Source organism: Anas acuta, chromosome 6 (genome assembly GCF_963932015.1).
Source record: "Anas acuta chromosome 6, bAnaAcu1.1, whole genome shotgun sequence".
NCBI classification, from domain to species: domain Eukaryota; kingdom Metazoa; phylum Chordata; class Aves; order Anseriformes; family Anatidae; genus Anas; species Anas acuta.
In genome coordinates, this window is record NC_088984.1 from 38,573,942 (window position 1) to 38,598,453 (window position 24,512).

At 43.8% G+C, this 24,512-nt stretch overlaps 1 long non-coding RNA gene across 1 annotated transcript in view; it reads right to left on the bottom strand.

The window, feature by feature from the left end:
- Positions 1-12,505: 12,505 nt before the first annotated feature.
- Positions 12,506-24,512, bottom strand: part of LOC137858620 (uncharacterized) — a 17,659-nt gene continuing 5,652 nt past the window's right edge. Inside the window, exons 2-3 of the long non-coding RNA XR_011097889.1 lie at positions 13,493-13,575; positions 12,506-13,383 (exon numbers count right to left, since the gene is read on the bottom strand). This is a non-coding gene — a long non-coding RNA (uncharacterized lncRNA). The remainder of the gene's footprint in view (positions 13,384-13,492; positions 13,576-24,512) is intronic.

Sequence of the window (24,512 nt, forward strand, 5' to 3'; positions counted from 1 at the left end):
AACACAGACCACATGTAGGTGAGGGGAAGGGCTACGGGAGGCCCGGCACTCCTAAGTTGCCAACAAGGAGAGCATCACTCTCACAGGCCTACCTAGATCCTAGATCCCATCTGAAGGTAGCCCTGGGCCTCTTTCTCTTTATGATTCTTTCTCCAGAAATGCTGCAAAAGTCTTTCTGGGTTTACATACTCTTTTAGATCTAACCTCTGTTTAATCTGTTTCATGGGAAATATTGCCATTCCCTAAATTAAGAACTGGTACGGTCATGTATGCAACCAGGGATTGTATCTGGGTGCCTTCCTCAGACTTGTGTGACTTGCCAGTTGGCCATGTAGGCCCAGGACTTGAGTCTCCTCCCCACAGGCACCCAGTGGCCTCGGCAGGGATCAGTGCAGGTGGCAGGCCATCGGCAAGCAGGCACCTCACACCTCGGCCAGAGAGGAATGGGCTGCTCTGGGAGCTGGAGGAGTCCTGCAGACCGAGCCCCTCTCATGGCCAGGCACAGCACAAGCCTCACGGATCCCCTCTCAGCTGACCTGGAAGCATTTTACCTTGCCTGTAGGAAAATTAAAAAATAAAAAAGGCTAGTGCTACTAAGCTATAAGAAAGAGTGATAAAAATGACTAAGCCATTGCTTTCACCACTGCTACTTTCTCTGGAGCAGCACCAGTGCAAGAACAAAGATGAAGAACTGTCCAAGTTTTAAACAAAAGCCTGAGAAGGAACTGGTGCCAGCAGTCCAGGAGCAGCTGCCAGTGGAGGAAAATGCTTGGCCCCATGCTGGGAGCTGTGACCCTGCTGTTAAGGTGAGGCCGTGTGGCAGCAGGAGGTCACAGCTCCTCTGGGCAGCAGCACAAGGGTGGAACACAGACGTGAGGAGGAGAGCAGGAGACACCCTGTGCTGAGGGGGAGTAGACCTGAGCCTTGGGAAGCAAGAGGGTACTCTCTGGAAATCCCCACAGTACCACTCTCAGCAACCATCACAAGCAACCTACTGCTTTGTCCAAAATACTTCCTTCCTAAGGGTAACGGAGATGCAAATAGCAAAGGAGTTTTTGTTTTTAATTCATCAGACAACAGCATCACGCCATTTCAGCATTTTAACCTAAAGAAAAAAAGCTCTGCTCTCCCCTCCTCTCTGCTTTGGCTAAATATACATATATATTTTCACAGAGAATCACTGAAGTTAAAAAAAAAAATGCAGAAAGGTGCAAACACATTGATGCTCATGCAAACCCTGGTAAAGACTGGTGGTGTGATGTTCTAGGTGTTCCCAGCCCTCCTTCCTAACAAGCATCTGCTACATCCCCAGATTGTTATGCTTTTTCCATTGCTGTCTCTACCTCCCCTGGTTTTTGCATCCTCTCAGCCCCACCAGCACCACTGCTGCTTTTCTTTGCTGACACTGTCCCAGCAAGAGACCTCCATGCTCTGGCTGAGGAGAGGCATTAACTGCAGGAGCTAACAGCTCCTCCTGTCTCACAGGTAGTCCGGCAGATCCTGGCCTTTCAACACGAGCACTCCCCAGGTGCAGAACAGCCCCGAGACTAGTGCAGAAATCAGCTACCTGAAAGCCGGGAGCAGAAGCTTCCACCTGTGGTATGCGATGTTGGGAGGAATAACAGGATTTCTGAGGACTGGAAGGAACCCACCCCAACAAATTCCTTCTGCCTGTTTCTCTGTACAGCTCCTCTCCCGCCTCACCCCCTTTTTATTATTATTACTACTGAATGTCTTGGTGTCTTTCTCTTTGATGCAGGAGAACAAGCCCCTAAAGTGGTTAAATTGCTAAGCACAGAGGAGCTGTCAAACACAACAAGTCCCACATCCTTCACTAAGTAAGCCATTAAGAGGTCAAGGCGAAGGTGCTGGAATGTGTATTTAAGGCTAATGGCGTGGCATGCAAACTCCACTCACCCGTGTACATCAGGCTGCTTGCAGATTTTCCATCCCACAGCTCCTCGCACCATGCTCACTAGCCTGCAAAGCCTAGAAAGGGCGTCCCTCACACAGGTACCTTTGCTTGCCCCAGGATGGGACAGCACCCTGTCCCCGAGGGCAGAGGAGCAGGAGCTCACCGAGGAAGCTGAGGACTCCAGGGACAAAGAGTGGGAGGCAGGTGGGCAGGCAATGGGGTTACAGGACATTCTTTCAATCATGGCTACTGGGAACTTCAGTGAGCTATCATGAAAACAGGATTCATGCTATATGTTTTAGCAGAAAGCTGCTGTATTCCAGAAATGCTACTGAGGAGAACAGGGATTCCCCACCCCGTTTAATCTAGGCACCCTGAGCACAGGGGAAATTCATCACCCAGCAATACTGTCAGCCAAAGCGGTGAGCAAAGGTCTTAGACCTCACCAGCAGTTTACCTTCTTTCCTCTCCCTGTAAAACAAGACTTTAACATAGCATTACAATAGTTCCCAGAAACACTCTTAGCTAAGTACTTCACTTGGCTGTGACAGTTTGTAACCAACACAGCCAAGGGTCTCCAGCAGAACTGCAGGGATTTTATTCTGTGCAACTCAATTTACGAGCAGAGCTGCTTCTACCTGTAAGTCATCTGATACTTGAGCATTAGATAGACATGCCTGCCAAGCAGTCTAAAGGAAGTCTTTGACCCATGGGATGCTGTCTGATGGCGACAGAGAATAGAGCGCTCACATGGTGCTGCTGGGCTCTGCTGGTAAGGCTGGATGGATCCTGTGCTAGCGAGGAAACAAGCATACCTTTTTTTTTTTTTTTTTTTTTAAAGAGACAAGTAAGAACTCACCATCAGTAAATGATGAAATTGCTCTGATGTTATTCATTTGTATTGTAAGACAAACAGGTTGGAAGATTTAGGCATCTTCAGATTTTCAATAGCTCTTGAAAAACGTAAAGCAACGAAAAAGAATCCATTGAGAAAGCGCGAACTGAGTTCTAGTTGTTGTATTTATTCATCTATTTTTGAATTCAATGTAAGTTCTTCCAGGAGCTCTTAGCCTTGTAGAAACACACGTGCACTTGTGTGTGCAGACATAGACTCAGTACTATGAAGAACACCAACCTGAGTGACATGTTGGAGGTCTTGTGTAAAGAAACATCCTAGGAATTTCCAAAAATTATAACTGACAATTTCCTAACTCAATAAAGATTGAATCTAGCATGGGGGAATTCTATACCAGACCTCATTTTGACAGATAAAGAGGAACTGATCACAGAACTAAAAATTAGTGGTAGTGGTATACAAGTGATCGTGACTTGATTACATTTATAAGCAAACAGGATAAAGCCCAAACTAGTAAGTTATACACATGGTAGTTTAAAAAGACAGTTTCACAAAGCTGAAAACAATTATGGACCAAATCAGTTAGGGAAAAGAATTTAAATAGAAAAACATGAATGATAACTGGGAGCTACTTAAGAATGTATTACTAGATGCCCAAAAGCCACAATCAAGAAAAAAAGGCCACATTGGTTAGGAACTCAACCTGACCCAGGGGAAGTCAGAGCAACCCGAATAAATGAAACACACGCACACACACTAAAATAGAAATGTAAGGAAAAAGAAGCTGATACTAATAAATATAAATCAAGGGACTGTAGAAAACTGATAAATACACAAGATAAATTATGATGAACGGGAGGAGGACTGTAAAGAGTTCTAAGCATATTGCGAAGAAACTCATTATAATATAATACCACTATCTGAAAACAGTAGTTAGTCTTGTCAATATTAACACAGAAAAGACTTCATTGGTGAATACACATTTAAATTCTTTGCTGGGAAGAAAAACAAAACAAAACAAAACACAAACAAGCAAACAATGAAGCAGCTGCTAAGGTTAAATTTCCAGATGAATTTGAATGAATTTGATCTCAAAAATTCTCAGCTAGGAAATTTAAAAACAGATCAGGGTTCTTTGGATAATTCGAACTGCTTTATAATACCTTTTCAGATACTGGAACAGAACCTGATGAATGAAACAAAACTAATGCTAAGCAGTGCTTTGGAGAGATAAGAGAAATGGCCTAAGCAAACACTGACTTGAAAAACAAAGATCTGCCCCAGGTAGAACAATGAAAGAACAGACTGAATGGAAGATTCAACCAGTTAAAAATTAAAGGAAGGCAATATAACTAATATTGAGCAGCAAATGTTTATGGAAAGCAGAGCTCCACAAACTAATTTGACATCTTTTCTCTAAATAAAATTAGTGTTGCCAATAACTGTAATAGTACTGAGGTAATAGATATATAAACCAACAAAGGCACTGGACTAGGTAGCTACGTGGCATTTTGATGGTAGTAGGCGCAATATTAGAACACCAAAGAAGGCAGCTTGGCACATACCACCGAATGGTGAGCTGGCAGATCACAGATCACTACAAGATATGGAAAGGAAGATATCGTAAATATCATAGAATCATTAAGGTTGGAAAAGACCTCCAAGATCATCTGGTCCAACCATCACCCTACCACCAGTGTCGCCCACTAAACCATGTCTCTAAGAACCGTGTTCAACCTTTCCTTAAACACCCCCCAGGGATGGTAACTCCACCACCTCCCTGGGCAACCCATTCCAATGCCCGACTGAAAGATCTCAGTGAGCAGAAGATCTCGGTGAGCAGAAGTATCCCTAGCAGTTTCCTGGTTTTCACCCCTAGACTCTCCTTAGTGACCTGGAGGAAACACTGAAGTCATTAGTGCCATCGGAGGTTAATGGCAAGAACGATAGAGTGCTAAACAACAAAGAGACAGACTAATCCAGATTACTTTGAAAATTGGAGCAAACACCAACATACAACATAAGCTGTACCTTCCCAGAGTGGGGAGGGGGTTAGCTTTAATTCAAAGATTTAGAGCAACCTGGTGGACAGACACCTGGGTACAAATTCCTGCAGTGCAGACAGGCAAAAGAACCAATATTCTCCCTGATTCAGGAGCAGGAACCCTAACGTACCTTTAGTTTTGCACTAGCTGTACCTGCTACTAGATTGAGGTGTGCTGACATCCCTGGACTGAAAGTGCCGAAGAGCTGGAACAGCTTCACAGGAGCACCACAAAAATAACAAAAAAGATTTGCAAAGTGTGAAATAAAAACAAAGTCCTATTCTATGTGGTCAGTTAACACTAGACAGCATAGGTTAAGCAGGGAACAAGGACATAACTGTGTTCCTTGACAGTCTATCCCTCAAAGATCTGTTTTAATTCAAACTGAAATGAATTCAGGGTAGATTGTAGCAAGTGTGTCTTCATACAGAAATACAGTGGCAAGCATGCTGAAAGGTCAATGGGGATTTGATAGCTCAGACAAGATTATAGCAGGTATGTCTACAAAGCAGAGTGAAGTACTGCATGCACACAGACATGCTGAGGTGCTCAGACCATCTTCCTCCCCAGCTGCTGGTTTGTGGCTATTCCCTCCTTGTGTTAGCACACCCTTCCCACAGAGCCTGGTGTTCTCACCAATGCCAGCGTGAGGGATACTGAGCGTGTTCACCTCTGCCTGAAGAGGCAGAAATGACATTCACCCATACAAGCTCTGAACAGCCACCAGGCTTGTTTCTGAGCTAATTTGTTCCCCAGCAGTGTCCCTCCTTTCTGTCTCCCAAAGCCCAGATGCAGTGCCTGCACAGGCCATACACCAAGGCTAGGGAGGCTCGTATGGCTTCAGAGCCCTTCTGCTATAAGCTGATGCAGATAGCCACCAACAAATAAATGCACGGATCCGAGCAAAAAAGGCCAGAAGCGCAGCCGTTTTATGGTGAGAATGAAGACAGGGAAACAAATTGCTTCATGTCTGGCTTGGGGAGCCCAGAGACATGTGGTTTTGGGGGATGCCACCCAGGGCTGGAGGAGGATTGGTGCTACCAGGGACACTTGGGACACTTCAGAACAGAAAGCTTTTAGAAGACAGGAGATTTTCATGCCACAGAGGTGTCCTGCCTGAAGCAAAGAGGTCCCAATCTCTCACAGAACCCCAAATGCTACCATGGAACAGAGAATTCCCAGCAATAATCCCATTACTTTTTATCCTTTGCTGGTTTTCACAAACAAGGAAACCACCCAGCTGGGGTTTCCAGCTGGGACTGCCCTTCATCGAGCATATTTGTATTGCACATTACTGCACAGTAGACCACAATTCTGTTAATTATTTGTGTTTGCAACCCTGCATGCACCTAGCTGGATGAGCCAAACTCAGCTTAGGAGCTCTCCAGAGAACCTAACGGAGGTGTACCGGGCTGTCCCAGCATGCTTTAAAGCTGCCAATACCAATAAAGCATTCCTGCTAGCTTTGCAGCTAATTTGGGGTTTATTTAAAATATTAACTAGTGTCTTTACATTCAAAGTTTGACTTGGCTTTGCTCAGCTTCATAAACATGGATGCTAATCTCAGGAGCCCCTCTGCCTCAGTAGCATTAACTGTGTTTGAAACCACATTGGGACACAGCCCTCTCTCCTGCCCAAGCCGTAGGGGGGCTACTGGAGGGAACAGGCTATGAGAGGGCAGCAGATAACCCCAGCGTCCTGGGCACCATCCCCTCCCAGTAAACAGTCCCTAATGCCCCAGGTCATACAAGACACAGATGAAGAGAAGTTGTAAGCTACCACATTTGTCTGCACAGCTGTTGCATTTGCAAGCACTTAACACATTGCTCTCTAAACAGAAACAGGATGCTCGGCAGGGCCCAGCAGAAAACAAAGATGCCCTTCTTTTGCATCATGGACATTCAGGCAGAACATGGGCTCAACGTGAGCCGCGTACTGACCACAACCCAGCTGTGAGACACACATAAGTGCACCCTGCACCTCCTGTGCGTTTGCATGTACACGGATTGTGCATTTTCCCGTTATGTGTTACTTTGAATAGAAAACTGCTGATCCAGTTTGATTTCATGCAAGCCCAAATGCAAAGACCTCAGCCCAGGCTGCACTCACTGTGAATGCAAGGAGAAAGAGGGAAGGCCGTTCAAAACTTTCTGTTATTCACTTATATCCTCCTCCCTGGGGATCAGAGGCACGTTTTTAGGCAGATTTTTTTCATTCCTCTTATACAATAAAATTAGATTACTACATTGTGAGACATGAAAACCTTTGAGTTTGAAGGCAGGTGCAAGTCTAGCAACGGCAGTGTTAATACCTAAGTAGGTCAGTCTTCTGTGTGGTCCTTGAGGGTTTCATCACAGGACGAGTCCATTGATATTAATGGGAAGTACTCCTCCCCAGTCCCCACACGGCACAATGACAATTCAGCTTGGCACAGTAATTAATGTTGCTTCTGAGATGGCTCTGAATCAAGAGATTCTCCCTTTTCCGATGCTTAGAAAATATATTTGTGGAACAAAGTGGCAGAAGCACAGACTTTGGAAGAGCAGAGCGACCCCACCCCGACAGTATTTCTTTGGCTAATGAAATACATCTATGTTGACTCTCTGTGGATGTACATCTACACAGATCTGGGTAGGCAGATGCCTGCTGATGCTGTCCACACCCCAGGCTAACCAGATACTGGTCTACAGCCGAAAGCAAGCTCTGGTCTGCAACCCAAAAAGCCTTTCTAGGACAGTGTCACAGGGTGCAGGAGCAAACTGGGCTCACACAGGGCTGCCTCGCATCCAGGTAGCTCAGAGCCTGCAAGGGTGGTCAGCTCTGCACGTACCTCTCCATGCAGACATGTGCTGTGGCTGCTCAATGGCATTTCTGTGAGCTGGATTTTCCAAAAATCATGATACCCCCTTCCACCTACACTTTTTTTCCCCATGCTCAGAGGTATTACTTGCTTGTAGAAACGGCAATAAGGTCAATCACTTGAAAACAAATTGGTATTTCAACTTTATACAATTAGTATTTTCATTGGTAATCAGTCCTTTCATTTTATCAGTGTTTTGTTTTACAGTATGTCACTATAAAACTAAGCTAAAGCACTAAAGAGCAGTTTGACCCATCTTAATAAAACACTAAGTTAGGTATTTCTTCTTTTTTTTTTTTTTACATACACACGCACATTCTTCAGTACCAACCCTTAGCTCTGATTACTGAATTCCCTATTTTATATTAAATGCATTAACTGAGACAAAACTTCAGAACAATTCCAATTAAATATAGCAAGTTGTGTTTTCTTTCTTCCAGAATGTGAAATAAAGTCTTGAAATCTCTCTTTATTTTCTACAACATGAAGTTGAGAATGGCTACTGCAATTACAAAATACTTGACTGAAGCCCTTAGAACATTAATTGATCCAGAAAACAGTTTTAATCACTTTGCAAAGTCCCAGAGCTTGAGACACGTTTTATTGACCTGTAACACTGCCACCATCTTGTCAAAATATTTTCAAACTGGATTAAGCTGCAGGCTGCTAGTTTACAATGATACCATATATTTTTTTCCTCTAAAGGAATACAGCAAACTGTGTAATATCTCTGAGACAGGCAAATATTCTGACCTTTTTTTCTTTCAGAATTCCTATCTTGGTGACCCAGCAATAAATGTATTTTTGAAATGTCAAATTTGTTTCCATGGAAACATGAAATGTCACTCCTGGAGATGATGTTCAATACAAATGTGAAGAGTTGAAGGCTATTTAACATGTTTTCAGTTGTACCTATTCAACAATGGTTGTTATACTTTAAAACTCAATAAAGAAATTAAAATATATTTATCAAAAGTTGATCTCTGGCAAAGTGACTTTTACACCTGCCATTATTGCCTGCAACAACACTCACTAATGAGAAGGCCCTTTGAGTACTTGTCTGCTGGGGGAGCACGGGAACATTTTCTATTGTATTGAATGCCATTGCCAAGTCCTATTTCCTGAGGAAAAGGAGAGGTTTCAGCTACCATTCCTACCAAAATCCAATCTGCATGAATGGAATACAGGGGAAGAAAAAAGAGAAAGAAAAAATAAAAAATGACTGAGGCAACTGAAGAGAGAATTGCTTCTGTGAGTCCATAATGTGTGCAGCCCAGTCACACAGCCTACATGCGCTGGAGAGAAATGAGCCAGCTATGTGAAATGAGCTACTATAAAGTAGTGCTGGCTTGGTCATGGCAGTACTCACACGCAAGCCTGAGCCCACATCAGGATTGGAAAGAGCAGGTCTGCAGGGAAGGTGAAGTCCACGCCCTGGCAGCACCGGAGACCTCATTCCCTGCCTGTGGTCGGCTACGGAGAAAAAGAGCCCCAAGGAAGAAGAAATGCCAGCCCCTCGTGCTCTGAGAGATGGCTCTGCACCGCAGCTCTTAGGGGCTGTTCTAAAAGGTAAAAACAAGATAAATTGCTCCCCATAGTTCATAAATAATATATGAACAATTAAGTCTCTTTTTATGGATGCTTCATCAAATATTAATCCATTTTTATTTTCATAAATTTTACAATTTACAAGTTGTTGTTGTCTTAATTTTATGTTAACAAGACATCTGAAGCTGATGAATTTGGTTTCAGGTAAAAATATGATCAACTCTGAAAAAAATGAGGGGAAAGAAGGAGTAGCACTGCCTACTTGCAATCTCAAACATCACTGGTTCTTGCTGCTATTTCTTGAAAGGAGCCAGTTCTCTCAATGAAAGAAGCATTTTCAAATACCAGTTTTATTTCGTGAGTTTTTAAAGACTAATTGTACTCGTGGTGTCCACCCTGACACGCGTTCAGGCCACATGTCTACTCACTTTTTTACCCTGCTGTCTGAACATACCCACTGTGTGAATCAATCAACACACACACAAAACTACTCAACAACAGTGAATAAGCAGCAGAGAAGGTTATTCCAAAGAACAAGCAGAGTGGGCTTTGCTCGTATGCTTCCAGGCCATACATTGCTGAGATAGAACCTCTGAAGGGAAGGCTCAAGAAGAATTAGATTCACTACATTTAGGGGCTGCATACAGAAGCATGAACACTGAGCTATCCTATCCACACATGCAAAAACTGGTGGGAGCCAAAGGCCACTAGGGCTACTGAGCAAAAGAGTTAGTAAAATGCTTCGGGCTTGTTCATATTTCCTCCCCCAAAAAGGCCGAGCTTGTGTTCAGGTCTCTGCAAAGACATGAAGGAGCCAAGCTGGGATAAGAGATTAAGCACATGAGGGCAGAGTAAGCAAGAGGAATATCCCCGAAACATCATAGGGATAAAAGAGCTGTGGGAACTTGCAGAAAGATAACGAGGAGTATTTTCCCTGCCTATCTTTGCAGAGCTATAGTTCATAGACCGGGTTTACATACACCTGAACGGTGATATGCTAGGAGAAGCACATTGAAGGACAGGGTAGAAAAGGGGAAGCTACAGGAGAAGGACAGGGAAAGACAGAAGTTTTGAAACAGCTGCCCAAAAAAGAGACTAGATATCTGATATAGGAGGACCTCTTACCGACTCTGACCTACCTGTAACTAACTAAAGAACCTTAATTTCCAAAGCCTCATCATTGCAGTTTCCGTGTTTTCAAAAGACTCCAGGACTCCAGGACAGTTTTGCTAGTGAGGAAAAGGAAGAAGAAAATCCTCTGCACTCGAGATAACAGATGCCAGGCATCCCCACAGAACGTATTAGGGGTCACTTTGACTGTTCTAACATGAGTTAAAATTAATGTCCCAAGAAATTTTTCTTCGGTAACTTAGTTACATAGCTCCGAATTTTGCCTCTTGGTTCAGTTTAAGTAGTTCTGCATTATGGTGTGGATGCAGCAGTGACAACAGCAAGAAATCTCCAAAGGCATTAATGCAATCCCCACCACAGAAGAAATACTGCTTCAGCACCATGCATCTTGATGACTGATTTCCTCTGAGCTTCACTGACCAGTGTCATTATAACAACAAAAATAGACTGTGGAAGTAAGATGAAGCCAGGGGAAATAGTTCATTAAAAAGTAAAAGCATGCACTGTCAGACACATATTTGCACGCCCTCAAAGCAGCCAGCTGTTTTATAATAGGCTAATTTTTCTGAATGCAATAAAAGGGACACAGGATAGTTTACAGTGATAAAAAGCCCAAGTGTGCCTAAAGCAAACATCAGTCTCCAGAAGTGCCCGTCAACAGCAAAAAGATACCCCATGGAGAATCTTAGGCTTAGGTCCACAAGGATCTAGGTGGGCAGTTTTGAGCTCAGGGGAATACTGGTGCCACTTCCCTGCTGGCACTGCCATCAGTACCACAGCTGCCAGCCTCCCCACATGGACATCACATCCAGTCACCCCAGCTCCTCCTGGAGGAGCTGGTAGCAAAAAGGAAGCTCTCTACTGTGTCCATACCTGAGCTGGAGTGCTTAGCTTAGATGCCTAAGTTAGGTACGACAAATGCCTTCATCCAAGTCAGAACCTTTTCCATCTGCTGAGCCGTTCGCTACAGGCACCTGAAGGGAGTGTGGCATGCATTATATGTGAAACCCTCCCAAGCCTTGAGACATAACCCAGAACAAACTCCACACTGCCCTGACATACGTCCACATGGCCGTTCCCATGAGCTGCAGATCATGCAGCAGTGCAGCCACCACCGAGAGGTAGCTGCATGCTCTCGGACAATTATCAGAGGCAGCTTGGCTTCACAGGCAGCCAGTTTTGCATCTACACATCCATCCATTCAGATTTAATAAGTCTGGTCTCAGCTTATGTATTGGCAGAGGCTCTGAGGACGGAACTGACAGGCTGGGGGGCGGTATGCTCACTGCAAAAGCCTGGTGAAGCTTCTGCGAGGGGCACACCGCAATGCCAGGGCTGCCAGCCTGGCTCCACAAGGAAGTTACCGCCCGCACATGAGGAAAGCATCATCTCAAAGCTCACAGGAACCAGAAACATTGCTCCTGTATTTGCTCACGCTTAGAAACCCACCCAGACAAATTGTTTCCTAGCTTGGGCCTCTGCAGGAGGACTGAATTCCCACAGCACAGGGTGAACGCCAGGGAGCAGGCGGTGGCACCACTGCCATGTCAGCATCACCTTCCCTCTTGCCTCGGGGAGAAGGCTTGGCTTCCCCCATCCTCTTTCTGTTTTCCTCCACTTTGCTCAGTTTTCATTTATTTTACTAGTTTATCATAACAGTCGTTAATGATGTTCTTACTAAACTTGTCCTTCTTTTGGTCCCTTGCTCAGGCCAGGACCTCTGATTTTAAAAAAATCAGACTTGAGCCAGAGTGAGTAATATCCTGGTGTGCTTTGTAAATAAATAAAAACAAGATCACTCAATAAGTATCACTCAATTTTGTTAAACTCCTCACACGTGCAGAAACACCATTTAATCCTTCAGTAAGTGAAGTGACTCCAAAATAAGGATCCAAGTCTAGTGAACACATTGCTTTAAACTAGAAATTAAAAAAAGTCCATTTAAAAAAATTATCCTAAGAGGAGGAAACCTCAATCAAACAAAAAAGCTTAAGCCAACTATAATATGCAGAAACCTAATATCCCCCAAACTGAAAATAACTCCAAAATCCAATAACATAAAAATGCTTCATAAGATTTTCGTTTCAAGCTGTGGTCGGTTCCAGAAGGTTCTGCAATGCAGAACCAATGAAATAACATGCAGACATGCCTTTGCTTTCTGAGTCTTTGCTCCAAGTGACAGCTTTTATTGTAAACTTTTGTTTAGAAACACCAGATTACATGATAACGCTCTTCCAAAAGAGGTTATGAAAAAGACATTGAGCAATTGCTCTCCAGCAATATTAGGTATAGCACAGAAAGAAATTGCCTTGATACACCACAAATGTCACTCTCATTATGACCAGAAAGAAGGAAAAAATGTAAAAGGTAGTTCTTTACTGGAACTTCTATGGCCAGCTAAGAAACCCCTTTCTTTGGAGGTTTTTGAACAGCAAAGATGCCTTTCAAAGACAGACTAAGGGCCCTTGTTATGGGATCAGAGCAGAGGTGCAGGTGCCACCCTAATTTTCCATAAATCTGGGTGATTCTTGTAGCTTTTCTCAGAGAAAACCTAGTGCCTTCTCCCTTGGGGCATATGCACTCACAGGAAACGCAGTCAGGTTTATTTATCCAAGCTGCAGACTTTCCAGAAACGTCTGCAGGTCACACAGGAACACAACTTAGACACATTCACACCCTGTGTCCATGCTCCCCCATTACCATGGGTTCACAGCTCTGTATTTACCAGCTCCTGCCACCCGGCCTTGTGAGACTAGGGGATGGGCAAGAGCACCAGGTGAGACCATGGCCCCAGGTCCCTGCAATGATCCATCGCGAAGGCTGGGCATCCATTTCACAGGGCCTGCTGCTCCAGTCTCCACGTTGGGTGCTCCTGACTTGGGAGCTGGACCACCCCCAGCACAGACAGATAAGGATAACTCTGGGGCTTCAGTGGTGAAACCAACACGTGGCGCAGGAAGGCTGGGGAACCACCTACACGCTGTGACAGGCAGGTGCCAGGGAAAAATCTGCAGTCCTGTAACCGAGTCTATAAATACACATACATGTGCAGACACACAGAGAGCTCAATTCAATTATTAATTCCATCATTTCCCAGCTTTGAAGGCCTTGATTTTTCGACCTTAACACTTCCTTACCAGATTTACGGGGTGTAAATGTCATTTGCAGTCACTTGTAATTTTACGATACGTTCTGGATCCAACACCTACTAGCCGACTCCCTGCCAAAAGGCAATATTTTTGTATAAAATGTGATCAAAAAACATTCAGCTACATAAATATATACATACACAAGGGTTGGGTGGTTGGTTGGGTGTTTTTTTTTTTTTTTTAAATAAAAAAAAGCAGCTCAGTGTGGAAAGATGGAATTTGGCAAGAAAAGCGTCTTCAAACAAGAACAGCCTCTGCGCATTTGTGGTGAAAACTGGGTTTGATTTGATCCAGTTCTAAGTGTTTTAATATCACACATCGGGCATGCAGCGTTCACACTGTGCCATTCTGAAGTCATTTTCGGAGCCCTACCAAGCCTGGGATGCTGCACAGCACATGCCTTTGCTGTGCAGGGAACACACATCTTCCCCCTCCCAAGAGCAGCACTGAAGGCAGAAGGCTTTTCCCTCAAGTGTGTGCTATAAAATGTGCAGCTGAAAACTTCACGCTCCCAGCAGAGGAAGAGGTTTTGGCATCCTCTGTCCCAGAACTCAAGGAGCACAGTTTCAGTGGGAGGAAAAACAATCAGAGACGTGAGAGAGACCAAGAGCTGTGATTTTTTACATTTGGAGGAAGGTTGAGATATGCCTTTGTCTGAAAGTTTCTCTCACCGAGGACATTATAGACACCCATTCACAGCCCAGGAAGACAGAGATCTCATCTAAAGGGAATCACAGCCAAAGAACCAGCCCCACAGCCAGGACCCTTAGGACAGCCTTAGTGAGCCTTGTGTATGGGTGGCATGTGGGACAAGACTATCAGAATAACAAGCCCGGAGGATCTGAGGGTTTAGCAGGAGCTGATGATCCTGAACACTGAAGCCAGTCTTCAGGACCTTTCCTACAAGCACAGCTAGACAAGAAAAATCCCCTCTGCACTATGCAGTCACTGCAGAACAGCTCCTGCAGTCTTTCCTTGGACTGCCCCACCAGCTCCCATTGCGCTGCCAAGCAGGGAGTCCAAGGAGCCTCTGGCTCACCACATCCTGCTTTCTGCAGCGTGTTCACAGCTGAAGCCATGCTGCAAGTCCCAGGGGGGCAAAAACGCTCAGGGAGCAGAGGCGACATCTCAACTTCCAGTGGCTGCATGTCTTGGCTTTCAAAGAAATAGCCTCTCCTTCTCCCTTCACAGAACAAACACTTCCAAACACGTTAAGCTTTTACGTATTTATTTTTTTCCCTGAAGTTAATGATTTTCTATTGTTTTCTTGTCAATTATTCATTCATTAAAACAAGGCTTGTGGAAATGCAGGGAACCCAGCAAGCCTACAGAGGCTGGCGCATGGCATGGCAGTACAAGGTGTGAGCAGTGGGACTGCAGCAGGGCAGCGACCCTACCACAGTAGCACGGGGTCCCCAGCAAGGCCCAGGCAAGGAGGACACCTCTGGGCAGGGGGGACAACCCAAGAGACCACCCCCAGCAGCTGCCAGCCAGGGGACCCCAGCACCACCACACATATGGGCAAACCCACCAGGTGGGAGGCACCAAGACCTTCATTAGCAAGAAACGCAGCACCTCCTCCACAGATTTGGGAACAGATCGTAGCAACCAGATAATCACTTATTCCATTTATGTTGTGTGAGCTCTGTCGAACACGGATTAATAAATCTAGATGGTGGTTAGCTACAACTTCAGCCCTGCTCCTGGGGCAGCCTGAGGGGCAGGCAACACAGCCATCCCCTTCAGATGCGGAGCAGCGGCCACAACGGGCCCGGTGCTGGCGGCGGGGGCAAGCAGCCCTCAAGGGTTTGGCTCCTACAGAAACAAGATGGAAGGCAGAAGAAAAGCAGCATTATTAATCCCTTTCACAAAAGTAAGCCACAGAAATTTGCAGTCTGCTCAAAGTCAGTCTGCTGTGCAGCTGGGAACCGATTTCTTATCTTGAGTGCCAGTCTAGTGCCTAAACCACAAAAGCACTCTTTCCTCCACTCCTTCGACATGCAAATGGAGTATAATTGTATAGGCATGCTTACCATAAACAGCTAGCAGAACTTGGCATCACACTAATGTGATTTTTATTAGCCAAATATTTCTTTGGTAACCAGGTCAAACAATCACGTTCTCTTTTGTTTCCTGTTATGAAATGAAACTGAAAAAATATGCCACTTAAAAAAATAAAATAAGAAGAAGCCCAACCAGTCCTTTTTTCATAAAGAAAACAATATGCTTAATGCAGAATAAACCACATTTTATGAAAAGAGGTCATCTTTGGGGGGAGGGAGAGAAACAATTGAAAAGAAAAAATGTGGCACAAGAGGGAATTATGATTTTTTTTTCTTATGGAAAGTATTTACATGTTTATTTTAAGCTTAACATAAATGTAAATATTTTAAACAAACAAAAACACACCAGGGGTAACAATAGAGTATTGTTTTTTGTTTTTTTTTTTATGTTGAATAAAAACTGCCAGGACAGTGCATGTATATTTTTAAACATGCTGCTTCAAAAAGCAGGATGCAAGGGATGTTGCATCTTTAATTTTTCTGTTAATTATGGATTGAGCATTGTTGTGAGTCTTGTCCTCAAAACCCAGCTCAGAAAATAAGAGCAGATGCTCATACCCAGGTTTGGCTCATGTGGGAATTGAACAGAACATATTGGTTTATAATTAATGTAATTTGTTGGATTATCTTTTGTGAAGGAGCTAAGGTAAACAACCTTGCAGCATTGTAGTGAAATTCTTCTGCACTCCGAGCCTCTGTACTTGATGGAGGATGACAAAAAAAAAAAAAAAACTACCCTTCCTCCTGGATTGCAGGGAGATTTGGAAATGTCTGTCACATTGAAACATATTTTAATTAACTCAAAGGAAAGAATTAGGCTACAGACCCTAAAGCAAATTACAAATAGTGTTTAAAATCTGAGCTAATGATTCCCCAATTGGCTATTCTGATTAGCAGAATTCTCTCCTTGAGTTTGCTGTGCTTTTGTCATGGGGCAAAGAAGGAGGAGGGCCGCGCTTTCCTGCCCTGCTAACAGAAGTGCCATTCTTCAGACCAAACCGACTGACCCAAAAGCCTCCTCCCTGGCTGGCCCTCCCGGCCAGCCACACAGCGCACCAGCAAGTACGGCACAAAGTGGCAACTTAAATAGAAAATCATGCAACACTTTCCAAAAAAGACTTATCTCCAAGAACACTCAGGGTCAGGAGAGTTTCGGAGCCAAACACACGTGTGCTATGAGCCCTTCTCCTTAAAGGACTTCCTTCTACAGCAAGCATCTGCCTCATATAAGCTGTGAGGTCCTACTGCCTTCGGTCAAGACTAGGGTGCTGCCTCCACCACACCAATTTTGCCCTACAGAAGCCACAGCCTACAGCTCAGCCGGGAGGCGGCCAGCAGCAGAGGTTTAAACAGAAGCTGAGTACAAACATTTGGCCTGCTCTTTAAAGACAAGAAGACAACATGGGGTGGATGTTTCCTTTCAGGACCACAAGTTAGTGCTGCTAAGGTTCATTAACACAGCCATGGCTTTACAATTAGAAATTCCTTCCTGCACCAGCCTCATTTGTTTTCAGGTCCCACCCAGACTGGGAAAGGCTTTCCCACCACAGCTGCAAGGGCTGGTCAGTACCTTGAAGACAGGCTGTCCCTTTTCTAACTCTGCTCTCCCAGATAAAGGGCACCCCAGGAAGCACTTCCACATGCCAGGAGTGCAACACACAAACCCATCGGTCCTCCAAAGGTTTTGACACTAAAAGTCAGCTGCTTCCTAAACTGCACATGCAGAATATTTTTGAGAACAGTCTCTCCTGGATATGTCGCACTTCTGCAGCTTTCTGAGACAGGCAATAGCACGGAGTTTGGGATACTTGTACAAGTTTAAAGTCTGAAGTGAAGTAGATTTCCAGCTCAGAAATATACATTGATAATGAGCTGCAGGCACAGCTGATATAGTCATAGTTCCATCCCATATTCACGAGAACAATGCTCATTCATGGGGAACCAATCTTATCAGATTGGTAACTTTATCTTGAATATCATGTTCAAATTTTCATATCCTTATAAATTAAGAAATACTAGAATGAAGTGACCAGATGTTCAAGTCTCCTCCACAGCACATTCATTTCCAGGCACACATTTAAGATGCATTTAAGTCTGCTAGGACATTTCTCTGCAGAGGCTCAGCAATCAGTCTCTTAGTGTCATCTGGCTTCGCTAGCACAAAGCCTTCAACATCTCATCCCAGAACAAACTTCTGCCTCCATCCACCACTACCACATCCCAGGACAACTAACGCTCCACATCACTTCCAGAGGACTTGGGAAAGGAGACAGCACCACTTCTCCTTTCAAGCCAGAGCTGGAGAAAGAGAGTGGATGGAGATTTAAGTAAGAGGCTGGTGAAAGATCTTGCCTCATGAGAAAGAGCCATGGGTTTAATGACAGTCTCCCTGTCCTCTTTTTATAATTTAGTGCTGCATTCAAAGGGCCAAAAGCTCTTACAGCTTCATTTTTCCTTGAATGCAAATTTTTGTTCCACATTAGCCAACTGCTAGCCCTGACTGTTGGGCCCTTAATCTCTGTCTTTGCAATACTAACAACTGCATCTCTGACTCTCAGCACCACTGAGAATATAACCATGGCGTGGTAAATTGAAGTGCTCAGACACTAATAGCAGCAAAATGCCTGTACACACACACACACACTTTCCCGTTGATAGCTTACTTTCTGAAAGATGCTGGATGTAACTCTAGTATGATTATAATTAATCAGAAATCTAAGAATAAACATACTGGTCCCTGTAAGTGAGAAATCCTGAGGACTGGCCTACAGAACATCTTAAATCACTTGTTACTCTCCTTTTTCCCTCTGCTATTCTAATAGCAATAGCACAACATCTTCTTTTCAGATTTTGTAAAAGGAAAAAAACATGAACCAAACAGGCTCTGGCCAAGACCTTGGATTCTTTGGCACCTAATATAACAACAAAAAATTAACTTCATATCATACTGGCAATAGCTTATATTAAAATCGCATTCTTGCTGCTTTGACTTTACTGTACATGGATTTTTTTTTTGTGACATTTAAGTACTCAACACTGGATTTTAATTTTTTTTTAGCTAGCATTCCCTCTGTCAATTCAATACAATAGATGGGACTAACATTTTTCTACTTGTTCACATATCCATGAAAACCGTCTCTTGGTTTAGTTTTGTTGCTCTAAATAAATGGGCACTGCACAATCCCAGCAGACACTCCAAGCGTGACCCTCACCCTCTTCCCTCCAAGAACAGTTTCAATTGCCCAGAAGCCTTAATTCTGGGGACAAACCTCAGGCTGGAGGCCTGCAGATGACTGACAATGTGCCCACAACAAAAGCTTGCTCCTTCTCATCTCATACGAAACCAGAGGATAGCAAAGCTCCACAGAAGGCAGAAAAAAGGAGGGCTCCTGGAGGTGACCGTCGCTATTAAAAAGCAAGGCAGATTCCCTTCGAGACCCAGAGACTCAGGGTGACTGCTCTGCTCCTTTTCCTACTGCTCACCAGCCACCACCATTCAGGGGGCACAGATGATGAGACAGTAACTGCATTTCTTTGGCCATGCCACAGCCAAAGCTGGCTCTTCCCTCTACTTTTCAGTACCCTCTTCCATCCCAGCTGAGGAGTTTCAAACGTCTGCACATCTGCAGAAATTGTAAGGAAGCAGGACTCCTCTGTACGTGACCTCTCCTCCTTCCCAGCCAACCCCAGAACCACCTCTTCCCCATGTTTGTTACCTTCATCTCAAAATCAGTTAAAGCAAATGTGGATGCAGTTTGTAGTGGCCATCCTCCCCTCCCTTTGACAACTCTGGTCACCTTTGATGCAGAAAGCCTGCATCACTGCAAAAATGTGCAGTCCCAAAGTCCAAAAGGAACCAGGCAGAGATTTCTAGTATAGACACTCTCTATGAAGCCAACACAAGCTTTTACAGTCTCAGCAGATACCAGAAGCATTAATTGCTCATGCTGTTTACTATTGTTGTGTTGTGTTTTTTTTTGTTTTTTTTTTGTAAGTATTTGATCCAACCTTGGTTTGCCTTTTTCTCCTGGGAGTGGGTGGATAGTCTTTTCATTACAACACTAATAGGAGAATTTCATATTTACTGAAAATGCAATTATGTCATTTTTAAGTATCCTTTATTTGCTGCCTCCATACATTCCACAATGGGATTAGAATTAGGGAAGGCAAGGAGCATTTATGTGAAAGGGTCACATCCTCAAAAAAGGGGAGGGAATGAAAGAAAGAAAGAAAGAAAAAGAGAAATCAGGTTTTGCTTTTAACTCCTCTATCTTGGATCCTGTTACTATTGTGTTAGTAAATAAAGTGGGCTGGGGGGGTGGGGAGGTGAACCATAGGAATCACTTACTCAGCTGGACTAAGGAGATGAAAGCATTTGGCCAAGCCAAACTGGTTTGTGGTTTTTCCCCATAAAGGTTGCCACTTCAGAACAGTACCAAGTTTTTACTGGAAATTCAACATTTGTTGACCAAAATGTTTTTAGCTGTCTTCAAAACTGAAAAATTGCAAGGCAGAAGTTTTACACCTTGATGTGGTAAATTAGCTAAGAAAATGCAGACTTGTGGAGAAAGCAGTGTAAAAAAAAATAATAAAAAAAAATAAAACAATGACCAGAGTCACTACAGTTTTTCCCCCAACATCGGAAAGTCACATACGTTGCCTGTAGTCATTCAGTAGCACAGGAACAGTTGTCTCCATTTGGTGGAGCATGTGTGCCTGGGGCCAGGCAGGAGGCATCTGCACTCTTGAGCAAGGAAGCTTGCAGTTGTGCACATCATCACCCAGCAAAGACAGCCATCTCAGAGCCCTGTCCTCAACCCAGAGGTCTAATCTAGTAGTCTCATAAACCGCATTTTCAGACAAAAGCAAACACTATTGGCCTTAAGCTTGTTCTAAGATTAGATCTGACAAAAAGAAAGGGTAAAGAAAGTTCACGAATTTCATTGTTCCCATTTTTCAGACAGGAAAAGATGACATCTGGAAGTCAAAATGTCTTCCTTTGCAAACAAGCTTCTTTGGATCCAGCAGCCCCTGAGTATCTGCATTACAGGTATATTAAAGAGTCACTAAACGGGGCAGTACAATCCATGAGGACACTGTCTCAGTAAAAAGAGGATGTTCCAGGCCTGGTGCCACAGCACAGGCATGTTCTTAGCATGGCATGTTTCTCCTTCATGAGACCCAGTGCTGGGAATAGTGCACTAAGATTTGCTTAGTGGTTTGCAACATATGGGCAGAGATGCAAAGCGTTGCAGATCAGTAGATGCCTGGGCCACCATTTGGCATCCTCAAGATTAAAATTGCTGCCTGGAACCCAACACAAACCTGTAGCAAAACATGCCTCTCCACAGACAGGCCGTACTTCATATACTAGCCTGACTTCCCGAGTTGAAGTGCAGCTCTTGTCAAATGCATGGCAATAACCTGATGCCCATGAAAATAGTAAAGGTGCTAGAAGTACAGTTTAGACACTCAGGGAAATGGCATACTGCCTGTCTACAACATACAGGAGGTCGCTGCAGCTTTAGAAGCACCTAATGTACTTATTTGTGCAAACATTTGGGAACTTCATGAGCAAGCAAATTTCAGAACCAACAGACCAAGAGACCATACCTACCCTACAGGTATGGCAGGCTGCATACAGGATGAGGTGAAGCTGTCTCTAAGATCTGCAGCTTAGCACTAAGAATTTTGACCCCGTGTTGCCTTTAAAAGAAAGAAAAGATTGGATGTTGGAAGACGGAAATAAAAGCTAAAAAACAGATTGATTCAGCACTTTTTTCACCTTCCTTGATTATCCCACATGATCACCATATAAAATTATTTCCCTGAAGAACCCCCGTAAGAACAAAAGCCCGGCTTCAGGCTGGCACAACAAAAGCAGAGCAAGGGGAGAACCCGCAGGCAGCTACTAAGGAAGCTGGAGTGCCTTTCTGTAACAGGAAGCAATAGCCATACACAGAATGGCCGTAATAAATTTACTTCAGACCAGACTTCATCACAATCTCACTTTGCATATGCACTTCTTCAAGACCAGCTTTATGCATTCTGTCACTGCACACACAGGAGAAAAAACACTTTGAAATCCAAAGACGACATGTTCCCCATGCCTGCTTACAGGGGGTAGCAGTGGTTCAAATGGGAAGCTGTGTACTCTTCAGCAGCAAATTGCACACAATTATATATTTTCTTAAGGCACCTTTGCATTATTAAAGCCTCTTTAAAGAAAACAAAACTGAACATGGTTTAAGTACATGACTGCACAACTACACTATGCGCTAAAACAGAAATGGACAATTCTGCTCTTTCGCTCATCCTGTACTAGCCAGCACAAGAGATGCAGGAACAACATCAAAGCATCTGCAGACATTTCTCTCAGCCTTCCTGCTATATGCCTCCAATGAGTTAACAAACACACAAGTAACAGATCTTACAACATTTATTTACCAAAACATAATTTCTGATAGCCTTCTAGACAAAGCATTTATAACCAATATTCGGACATGATGTCAGAAACAAAGAGACAATTTCTCTGACACTTTCTTGGGGTTTTGCTTTAAAAAAATAGCAAATGAGTAGACATGAGATGTTCAGCTAGCGTACGAGAAGGCAGTTCTACCAGCTGAAGACTGGACCACATGTTTTCTCTAAAACAGACCACAAAATATTACTTAGCACAATCAACTGCTCAAATCTAGCAGGGAAGATTAATGCTGCTGTTTGATTATAACCCCAAGAGTTTGTTCCTGAAATACAAACTTTGACTGTGAGGGAATACAGGAATATAATTAATTTTTGGCTTTGTTTTAACACTAAGGTTCCTGAAGGGGGGGGAAGAGAGTGATATGTACTCATTGCACTAGAGAGAGCCTGGAACATGCCCAAGTCTATTTCAGTCCCTTGCCTCAGGGTACATCTCCAAGGAAAGAGGAAACTTTGGTTTAATACCAAAGCTGAACCTAGACTACAGTTCCCAAAAAATATTTCCTCTCCTTCTCTTGGCTCTTTTATGAGTTTTCTTCCTCAGCTTTGGATGCCATGTGCATCTTTTAGCTTGCTGCTCTTTTTGCTCACAAAGCCCACCGGCCTTTAGCCTGTTGGTTGTGTCATCTGGGATGCTTCCCTGCTTCAGCCACCCCATATAGCGTCCCCGCCAACCTCTGCAAGGAGGATTTCCCTTCGGGGCATCCCCTCCCATGGGCCAGCACCATCAGGTCAGACATTGCACAGGTTGTAGCCCCCTCTCCCACAGCTGGTCACCCAGCCAGGAGGGTAAAAGCTAGCCCACAAAGTGCTTAAAGGCTTGCGTTAGCGCAGGGACAGCAAGCAGCTGCCCTGAGGAGCACATGCTGCCCTTCCCATTCCCACCTCATCATGAGCATCCAAATTCAACAGTTTTAGGTCTTGTGGACATTAAGGAGCAAGTAAGCCAATAAATGCCATCAGGTATGGGAGTGACGTGATGGAAGACAAGTCTGGGAGATGGTTCGCTGAAGTCCTAAGGGACAACCTGTGAATGCAGCAGTTACAAGCCAGTTTATCTGGAGGATCACCAAACAACCCCAAAGAACAGCATCCCTTAAACCTCTGCCAGCTAGCTAAAGATATTGTATCTCAATACGACCAATTGCTCTTGACAAATGGAATAACATGAAGGAGCATTGCCTTTGAAAGTGACTTCAGAACTAAACTTCTACTGGCTTCAGCGGCAACTGTGCTCCTAGCAGTCACTTCACTTAAACCAATCTTGGTTACTTGGGTAGATTATTAACAATCAGATGTTACCAGCTTCCTGGAGCATGGATACCATTTTCATACTGCCACGTGGACCTACAGAGTATTTGAGCCTGCTTTAAACAAACCTGCAGCTGTAACTGAAAAAAGTATGAATTATTGGAAGTTTAGAAGAAACGTTAATTACTTCCAACCAAGGTCCAAAAGATTTAGTTAAATACTCCTTAGAGTGTACACAGCACATTCAAGAATACTGGCTATTCTCCAAAGGTTTGTATCTGCTAAGCTTAAAAATTCATGTAAGTCTTTAAAATTAATGCTGCATAACCATGTGTATCCTCTAGAACCACAGCAATTACAATAAAAGTGCTTTAATTTGTAATCAAGTGATTTCCATCATAATGTGACATTAAGCACCAAAGCATTTAATAATTATCCCATTACTATAATGTATTAATGATATTTCCAAATATTTATGCTAGAAGATATGGTGGTTGTCAGTTCTCACTTCCCTTACAAACATAAATTGTTTAAGAGGTTCTTGATACAGGTCACATCCTCAGATTTCTCTGGCAGCTGTTTCTTTTTCAGACTACAATAAGAAAAGAGAACAAAAGCAAAATCTTCTCTAATTCATAGCCATGCGACAGGAAAACATCATCCTCTTTACAAAGCAAGTCCCCAGTCTTGAAGCCTTGCACAGATGCTGAACTTTGAATTCAATAGGTTTACTCATGTGCATCAAATTAAGCATAAACTTCAGTCCCCACAGCTTCAAACTTGACCTATCCAACAAATAAACTCCAAGATATTAGCTGTATGTTTCTTCATCTGGCTTCACACATATACCAGATCATCAAAAATGCCACACATGCATGAGAGCACTTCAGCATTTTGAACACTGAACTAGCGTGGAGCAAGGAATTGCAACAAAACATCTTTCCTACAGCACCCAAAGCAAAACAGTGACAGTAACCCAAATCCTGCGGGTTTTGTTTCTGATCGAAGGAAAGATCTTCCTCACTAAGCTGAGTAGGGACAGTTTCCTCCCCATATCTCAGGTGAGGATAAGGGAGAAAGCTTGGCACACTGTGGTTTTATCCCATTTTTATTGGTATTAGCCAGAGACACCATGACAGGGAGAGATGTACAGACCCTTCTTCCTTCCCACAATCTGTCTTCCCATTCATCAGCTGAGATTTCAGCTCCCC